Here is a 10,198-nt window from a genome sequence, read left to right on the forward strand (position 1 = left end):
AACAGCACCAACAGATTAACTGCAGTTTACCATAGCAAGCAAATCCAGAAAGTCAGTATGGGGAAGATGAGTGGCAATGTGATTTAAATTCCTTATTTTATGATAAAATGCTAATATATGCTTTAATAAATCAAGAAATAGAAGTTAAACACATTTTGAACTATGGTGTTAAGTCGAGGGGTAGGAGATTTGGCTTTTCTTTTAGTCCCATTCTATATTGGTTGCTGGTTTGTTTGTTTTTTCAACTTGCACAATAAGCACCAGGTTACATAGCCCAATTGATAGATAATTCAATAAGTCGAACTTGCCTTTAATACTATGCAAATTTGTCCTCACTTTGAAACAATTGAGTGTTGGCTGTTCACCTCAAGGTCAGCAGTCTGAAACCATCAGCCAGCCACCTGCAGGGAAAAAGTCTAGACTTTCCATTCCCATCTAGAGTTACAGTCTCAGAGGTCCAATATGGCAGCACTCAGTGCCAGTATGAACTGTGAGGAATTCGCCGAGTTCCAGGAATTACTCAAGGTGATGAGGACGATTGATGACAGAACAGCACATGAATTAAACACTACAGTTCCAACAGCTTCCTTTGCAGGGAAATTGATGCCAGCCAACCCTGCAGACAAACCCTAAGACTCTATGAGTCTTTGATGGCACCTCACTCAAGTAGAGACAGAGTCAGAAAAAAATTGTACAGCCCAGACTTCAGCAATAGTAAGAAACCTCCTAGAAGAGCGAAAAGAATTTGGATGGTTTAACATTATTAACTCAACTTAGAAAAGAACAGACAAAGTTGAAATGGATGCAGTCAGAGCTGAATGTTGAAGAAGGAGTAAATGACAGAAGCTGGAAGGTGTTCTGTGAACGCTGCCAAATTCACTTCAAGCCTCCAAAGGACTAGAGAGAGAGAGGGATACTGTTTTTTAAAGAATGGAACAGGGTGGGCTCCATAGAGTGACTTCTGAGCCAACAGCCCAAGACCATTTGTTGACTTTAGACCCGCTTATCCAAGACCTCAAACAAATAATTCTGATAATTATGGAGATATCAATTACTAATTTATACTGATTCTGTAGCAAATTTTGTAATGGTTAAAGTAATTTTCTGAAAAAATATTTTTTTTAAAGACACAGTCTCAGAAACCCATGGGGGAGTTCTACTCTGTCCTATGACGTGTCACATGACGTGGAACCAACAGCAGTGAGTTTGTTTGTTGATGTCACATCACAACACATTCTTCATAATTACCTTCAATTGTTGTAGGTGTAGGTTTTAAATCATTAAAATGACTTCAAGCGTTTTCATGACTCATCCAGTTCCATGAAGCCAACCTCCTGTTTTTCTCAATTATGTAGACAGCTTGTGGTTTGCCTATAAAGAGAATACCTTAAAACCATAAGATAGTTCTTCTTTTAATAGAGATTATAACCAGAGGTTTAAAGGCTAGGACTTACAATAAATCACAAAAAGGCTAGGACTTACAATAAATCACAAAATGGCTGGAAGAGCCAGATCAAGTAATTAACAATATCACAGATGCAGATGGGACAAAACTTTTGGAACCTTCGTTTGTTGATAGGGCACAACTCAAAATAAGAAACAGCTGCAAACATCCATTAGTAAAATATGAAGTATGAGTCTAAGAAATTTTGAAGTCATCAAAAATGAAATGGCGAAGGAGGAGTCAAGATGGCATCCAGGTAGACTCACCTGCCTGGCACTCCTGCTGTTAGACCAGAAAATTAAGAAATATGGAGGCCAACACGGGGAGACCGGTGCTAAAAATTGATTGTGTGTACTAGGGTCTGGTTCAGACCTCCCCTGTGATTTTCACCACAAAGCGATTCAAGAACTCACCGAAACACTCTAATTTCACTGTGTCTACCTGCGTGCTCCGCCAGCCCCTCACCGGGTCCAGCAGGACAGTATCCGCCACCCCTTCCTGCATCCAAGATACGAGACCCACAGCGAGCAGTAATTCCCCGGGCTGCTGTCTAAAAGTGGTCATAATCCCAGCCTCGCAGAGAGCCTCCAAGAACTAACCACAAGACCCCCCACTGGAGTTCTCTCTGTTATTCACGTTGCACCTGCAGTCGAGGGCTTTGAAACTCCCCGGCCAGGAATGGAGTGACTACATCAGCCATCCCCTTTCCACCTCTTCCCAGCTCTGTGCCTGCCAGCGTGGGTAAGCTAGATATCAGACAATAATTAGCAGCAATTGAAGACCCACTGTGATATTTAACTGTAACAGGACCACAGCTCCCAGAGCACAACTGGCAGTGCTGGCAGGATAGAGCCTGAAATGACACATGAGTACAGTTGGGGAAGAATTCAGACCCAGTCAACCCCAAACTCACTGTGGTAATGTGGTACCCCTTCCCTGGGGGACAGTTCAGCACAGCCCCAATACCAGGGCACCCCAAAAGCCCATTATTTTAAAAAAAATAAGTTTTTTTAAATGCTTTCAATTCTTGGCTGTGGTCCTTTGTGTAACGTTGAATGCAAGCCACCAAAACTCTGCCATTAGCATAACAAGATAACCAGAACTCTAATCTCCAGAGCACAGTCTAGGATTTTAACATAATAAAATAGGAAAATCCAACAGGTTCTGATAGCCACAGCCCAGGCCAAAAATTGGCTCTACCAGTTTTGGGCTCCACAGAGTCTTTAAAAGGCTGCAAATTGTGACCAGATAGTCCAGACCAGGACTGTGCCCGTGCTGCAGCCCTGTCTCAAAGGGCCAGTGGCATACCTACAGTCACCTGCCTCAGCCCAGCCCCTCACCACTGCCAGCCACTGAGTCACCGTGGCACCCTGCCTACATAACAGTCTGACCCACCACCACAGTAGGCCACAGGTAGTCCTCAAAAACACTCTTAGCAGTCACACAGAGAAAGAGCTCAAGACCCCCTTAGTCTCCCAGAAACATGGTGCCCAGTTCATCCAAAATGACACGCAAGCAGCAACATACCACAACACCCTCAACAAGAAAAGAAGAAAAACAAAACGCAACGTTGGAAGAAGTCATAAACCTAACGATGCTCATAGAAGAATCAGACATTGACCTGCCACAAAAAGAAATCTTCAGAATGCTTTTTGAAGTAATACAGGATATGAGGGAAGCAATGCAGAATAAGGATGCAATGATAGAGGAGATGAAGTGCACGCACAATAGAGGGGATAAAGTCCACGCGCCAAAGGGGAATACAAAAACTAATAGATGAGGTAACAGAAGCAAAACACAAGATCACTGACCTCACCAACAGACTAGAGAATCTTACCAGAAATCTCGAGGACAATCAGGCAGACTTTAATAAATGGAAAAGACAGTCAAACAAGATAATCAAAGAGGCAGAAAAATAAAATTAAATAAATAAAATAGGTAGAAGAAAACCTGAGAACAGATGTTATGAAGAGGAACAATATGCGAATAATTAGTCTACCTGAGCAAGTTGCAATGAAGTGAACAGCTAAGTTAACAAGAGAATTTCTGGAAGCAAGCTTCCCTACCTTAATGAATGAGAACCAGACACTCATATAGGAAGCAGAGAGAACACCAATTATACTAAACCCCAAGAACTCACCAACGCACATAATAGTTAAAGTATCCAAGTTTGAGGGGAAAGAGAAAATTTTAAGAGCAGTAAGAGAAAAAAAAGTAGTCACATACGATGGTGCTCAGGTAAGAATATGCTCAGACCTATCAGCAGATACCATAACGAGGAGGAGAGAATGAAGTAACATCTTCCGAAAACTGAAAGGAAAAACGGCAACCCAAGAATATTCTACCCTGTCAACCAGTTTATTAAGATAGATGGTGAAGTGAGAGTCTCCCCAGACGAGGAAAAACTCAAAGAATATGCCATATGACACCCAACTTTGCAGAAAATCCTTCCCGACTCACTGTGGTCAGAAGACCAACATCCACCAAACACAAACAGGAGACTTCCATATAGTGCAACTCCACCCAGAAGTCATCTCGACAGAAACAATTACCAAGATAACATTGCCTCAGAAGGAAAAGAAGGCAAGAATGAAGCAACACACACAAACACAGCACATTAATGTGAAAGAGATAGGATAACACCCAACAAAAAATGTATGAGATGACAGCAATGAATCCACAGATGGTGATAATAACCCTGAATGTCAACAGCCTCAACTCACCCATTAAAAGACAAAGGATAGCAATCTGGCTTAGAAAATATACACCATCATGATGTTGCCTACAAAAGACACATATTAAGCTCACAGACAAAAATAGACTAAATAAAAGGTGGGTGGAAAATGTGCTAGACAAACAGCAACTTTTTAAAAAGTAGGTATCACAATCCTAATCTCAAGTAAAACTAACCTCAAGGTGCAAACCATAACAAGAGAGAAGGAGCACTATATAATGTTCAAAGGATCAGCAGACCAGGAACCAGTGAGCATAATAAATACATACATGCCTAATGAGAGACCATGAAATTCATCAAACTATTCAAAAGAAGGAAAAAAATCAGATTCAATGATCATAGAAGATGACTTTAATACACTACTAACGACTCACTCACTCTCACTCACTCTCTCTCACTCACTCTCTCACTCTCTCACTCAGTCACTCACTCACTCAATCACTCTCACTCACTCACTCACTCTCTCACTCTCACTCACTCACTCACTCTCATTCACTCACTCACTCACTCTCATTCACTGACTCACTCTCTCATTCACTCACTCATTCTCTCACTCACTCACACACACAAAATGCACTACTAACAGAGAAAGATAGAGCACTGAGAAAGAATCTCAGCAAGGAGGCTACAGAGCTAAAAACTAAAATTAGGCAACTAGACCCATAGATATTTATAGAGCTTTCCATCCAAATGCAAAAAAAATTCACAATCTTTTCAAGTGCATGTGGCTCATTTGCGAAAATAGACCACATGCTGGGACGCTTGCTTTACCTGACTTTGACACCTACTCTACACCCACAGTGGTCAAAACAGTGTGGTATTGGAATAATGAAATACTCAGACCAATGGAAAAGAACAGAAAACCCAGAACTAAAACCATCAGCATACAAACAACTAATCTTCGATAAGGGCCCCAAAAACATCAAGTGGGAGGTGGATGCCCTCTTTAACAAGTGGTGCTGGAAAAAATGGATATCCACCTGCAGAAAAATGAAACAAGATCCTTCCCTCACCCCATGCACAAGAATAAACTAAAGGTGGATCACAGACCTAGAAGTAAAACCCCAAACTTTCAGGACCATCAACAAAGGAATGGAGACAAACCTAAGAACCTTGGCTCAGGGAATGCATAGGCTAACTGTAATAGGAAAGGATACACACACAGGTGAACCTGGAATCAACAAGTGGGATATACTATAGCTAAAATACCTGTGTGCATCAAAAGACTTCACCAAGAGAGTAACAAGTGAACACACAAACTGGGAGAGGATTTTTAGCAATGACACCACAAAGGGCTTATTGCTAAAATCTACAATACCCTCCTAGCCTGCAAAAAGAGGAAAAGAGTTAACCACCTGAGGAAGTGGGCAAAAGACCTGAAAAGAAGTTTCACTAGGGAGGAGACCCAAATGGCCAATAAACATATAAGAAAATGCTCCCGATCATTAGTCATCAAAAAAATACAAATTAAAATAACCATGACATACCACCTAACAGCCTTAAAGATAGCCCCAAACCAAAAATCAGAGAGCAACAAATGTTGGAAGGGATGTGGTGAGATAGGAACTCTCCTCCACTGCTGATCCTGTAGATACAAAAAGCCTCTGAGGAAAGCAATCTGAAAGCAAATGAAAATTGAGCTACCTTATGATCCAGCTATTTCTCTACTGGGTATATACCCCAAAGAGGTAAGAAATAGACCACAACCAGTCCTCTGAGCTCCAATGTATTTTGTGGTGCAATTCACAGTCTCAAAGAATTGGAAACAACCTAAATTTCCATCAATAGATAGTGTATTAGAAACTTCTGGCACATACACACAATGGAGTACTATGCCTCCCTAACCTAAAAAGCACTGATGATCGCATGAAGTACATCATCTCATGGGAAGAGTTGAAGGAAATTATGCTAAGCAAAGTTAACCAATCACAATAGGACAAGTACAACATGAGTTCACGGAGGTAAGTATATCAGCACAGTAGGTATAGAAGAAAAACCACTTATCTCACACTCTATGGATTGAAGTACAGGCAGTCAGGTGCGAGACAGACCAAACCTAACGAGGTGCACGTTATTCCAACACAAAGAAGCGGAAAGGGGGCAAGGGGGAGAGAGAAAAGCAGGGGAAATGGCACCGAGGGAGCAGGACACCAACTCACCCAGGGGGAGAGTATTGGTTATGTCTCCACAAATTTGGGAGTGTGCATGCAGACCCACCACATCACACCAAACCTCAAGGGCAACGTAACCACATGGAGCAACTCATAAACAGAATGGGCTACAGGGTCAGCCCCAATCATAGCCAAATTGACCCCCGCCCTAGAAGTATGTGCTACAGAGGAAAACACTAAACCTACAGGTTTGGGAAAGGGGTCACCATGCCACACCCACACAGACACAAACCAAGAAGAAAAGGAGCGTGCCCATTTCGGCACACCAAGCCCTGAGGATGACATCTGTGCAGAGCTGCTAAAGCACAGAGAGGACTGGAGGGTGGACAACAGCTTGACACATGATGTCTCTTCACTGGAACATACCTCAAGAGAAGACATTACTGGGGACACTGTATCCAAAAGAGCTGATAAATGTTCAACCATTTCAGGAGGTAGCATGATCAAGGACTGATGGTAGAAAGAAATCTAAGCTGCACTTAAGGCACTGGCAAAAAACCAAGGCTCCAAGAATTGAAGAAACACCAATGGAAATATTTTGACAAACTGAGGCAGCACGGAGGTTGCCCACTCATCTATATCAAGAATTTTGGAAGGCAGCTACCTGGTCAATCGCCATTCAAAAATAATAATAATAAGTGAGCCAGAAAAATGTGGAAATTATCAAATGATATCATTAATATCACATATGGCTATGTAGTTTAGCTTAAAATCAGGAAGTGTGAGTTCTCCTACTTTGACCTTCTCATTCAGTTGAAGATTCATTTTTCTATTTCTGGAAAAAAAAACAGTTGTTGGAATTACCATTGAAATTACATTGAACTTCTAGATTGCTTTGGTTAGTATTGACATCTTAACAATATTAAGTCTTCCAATCCATGGAACATAGAATATCTTTCTAGATAGAGTTGTCTTCTTTAATACCTTTCAGCACTGTTTTAGAGTTTTTGTTACATAAATTTTTCATGTCCCTTGGTAGACTTATTTCTAGGTATACAGTAAATAAAATGATTCCTTAATTTTCATATTTCTCGTTGCTAGTGTCTAGCAGACCAACTAAGTAGTGTTAAATTCCTCTAATAGCTCTAGATGCTTTCTTGTTGACTCTTTGTCATTTTTCAATGTATAGGATTATGTCATCTCTGAATTATGTCATCCCTGAATGAGCACATCTTACATCCTTTTTATCCATATGGATATGTTCATTTGTTTTTCTTGTATTATTACTCTGGTGAGGACTTCTAATACAATATTGACAGAAATGGTGAGAGTGGGCACCCTTATCTTGTTCCTGATGACAAGGGGAAGCCTCTTGGTCTTTCTCCATTTAAGTATAACATTGGCTGTTGGCTTCTCACATATGCTTTGAATCACATTGGAGAATTTCCCTTCTGTTTCAATTTTCCTTAGGATTTTCATCAACAAAGGGTGCTGAATTTTATTGGATGGTTTTTCTCCAGCCATAGAGATGATCAGGCAGTTCTTTTCCTTTGACCGTTCCTGGAATCCCACTTGGTCATGGTGTATGACTCTTTAAATATGCTCTTAGATTCTGTTTTCTATTATTTTGTGGAGAAGAGTTGCATCTCTATTCATAAGATAAAGAACCCTAGTGGCACAGTGGGTTACCCACTGGACTGCTAACTGCAAGGTCAGCAGTTTGAACCCATCAGCCACTCCTTTGGAGAAAGATGAGGTTTTCTGCCCTCAAAGATTTATAACTTCAGAAACTCTGTGAAAGGTCACGATGAGTCAGAATCAACTGGATGGCAGTGGGTTTGGCTTTTGTTACTCATAAACCACATTAACCTCTAGCTTTCGTTTCTCATGGAGTCTTTGTTTCATCTTTGGTATCAGGGTTATGTTTGCTTCATAAAATGAATTAGGGATGATTTCTTCCTTTTTGTCTTTTGGAAGCATTTAAGCAATATTGATGTCAATTCTTTTGGTTGTTGTTGTTATTTGGGTGAATATTGGTGCCAACTGTTTCTCAATGTTTGGTAGAATTTCCCAGAAGCCATCTGGTCCAAAGTGTTTTTGTTGTTGTTAGGAGGTTTTTGATGATGGTTTCAATTTCCTTACTTATTATGGGTCTATTGAGCATTTCCATTTTCTCTTGAGTAACTTTGGGCAAGTTATGAGCTTCTAAGAATTTATCCATTTCAACTAAGTTACCCAATTTTGTTGCCAGTTCACGTATGTCATCTTTGATGAATTTTTGCCAAACACCAACTTGTATTTAGTTCTGTAGTACATACGGTCACTGTGAGTCAGAACAGACTCTACAACACATAACAACAACAAATTCAGCTAAGTAATCAAAATTGTGTGGCAATGATAAAACAACAGACCATGACCAATGCAATAGAACTGAGAGTCCAAAAATAAAGCCAACTGTCTATCGTCCACTGTTCTTGGCAAGAGTTTGAAGACCATCTAATGAAGAAAGAAGAGTCTCTTCAATAAATGATGCTGGGAAAATTGAATTCTCACATGTAGAAAAATAAAATAGGATCCATGCTGGAAACCATAATCAGAAATAAATTCAAAATGGATTAAGACTCCAAATGTGCAAATTAAAACCATAAAGTTTTCAGAAGAAGCAGAGTCAGCGCTAACTTTCAACAATAGATTATCTAATGTAATAACAAAAGCACAAAAAGCAAGAGACAAAATAAATAAAGGAGATCTCATAAAAGTTATTTTGTTCATCAAAATACTTTACTAAAAAAATGAAAAGACAAACTACCAACTAGGAGAATAGCTTCAGGCTAGATTCTTTAGAGAAGCAAAATCATGAAGCTATATATTTATATGAATATGGATGTATATCTATATTATATATATGCAAATTTTAGGCTGGATTCTTTATATATACATTTTAGGCTGGATTCTCTAGAGAAGCAAAACTCATGAAGTGATATGTGTATATGTATGTATGTATGTATAGATGTGTATATATATATATATTACACACACCAAAAAAAAACACAGAATTCCCCCTCTCAAAGCTATGTATTTAAATTTTTTTACAAAACAACCTATCATCTTCAAAGTACTCTCCATTACACTTAACACATCTGTCAAATCTGTGATTCCATTCTTGAAAACATTTTTCAAGTTTATCTGTTTGGATAGCTGACACCACCACCCTTATTTTTTTCTTCACCTCTTCTATGTTGTCAAATCGCTGTCCTTTCATGTCCCTCTTCATTCTTAGAAACAAAAAGAAGTCACCAGGAGCGAGTTCAGGTGAGAAAGGTGCAAGGGGCAAGAGAGACACGCTGGTTTGTTTGTGCCAAAAACTGGCACACTGAGATGACTGAGTGAACAGGTGCATTGTCATGATGGCAAAACCAGTCCCTCATCGGCCACAAATCAGGCCTTTTTTGTCACACACTGCTACACAACCTTTTCAGAACCTCTAAATAGAAAGCTTGATTAAAATCTAAGCTGGTGAAATGAACTCCAAATGCACTATCCCCCTCACATAAAAACAAAACAAAACAAATGAGCATTGTCTTGATCTTTGATTTCACTTGACAAGCTTTTTCAGGCTAGGTGGCATCTTCCACTGGCTTGATTGATATTTGCTTTCAGGGACGGTAAGCATAGCACCATGTCTCCTCAGCAGTGGAGTCTGGGTCACTTCAGAGCTGTTCTTTCAAAGAACAGCATGTTTCCACTCAGCGCCCTTTTTTCCTGGTCAGTCAGAACCCAAGGCACAAATTTTTACAGCGACCCTTCTCATTCCCAAATCTTCTGTTAAAATTCACTGAATTGAGCTCCGAGATAGTCTGGATAACCTTCCCATCTCTTCAATGGTCTGTTGTCGGGCCTTGAACTCAT

At 40.1% G+C, this 10,198-nt stretch overlaps 1 pseudogene; it reads left to right on the forward strand.

The window, feature by feature from the left end:
* The first annotated feature begins 462 nt into the window (after positions 1 to 462).
* Positions 463 to 901, forward strand: LOC101657050 (annotated as a pseudogene).
* The last annotated feature ends 9,297 nt before the right edge of the window (positions 902 to 10,198 follow it).

Source organism: Echinops telfairi, unplaced genomic scaffold (genome assembly GCF_000313985.2).
Source record: "Echinops telfairi isolate 266 unplaced genomic scaffold, ASM31398v2 ScPeMD7_5592;HRSCAF=6446, whole genome shotgun sequence".
Classification (NCBI taxonomy): Eukaryota; Metazoa; Chordata; class Mammalia; order Afrosoricida; family Tenrecidae; genus Echinops; species Echinops telfairi.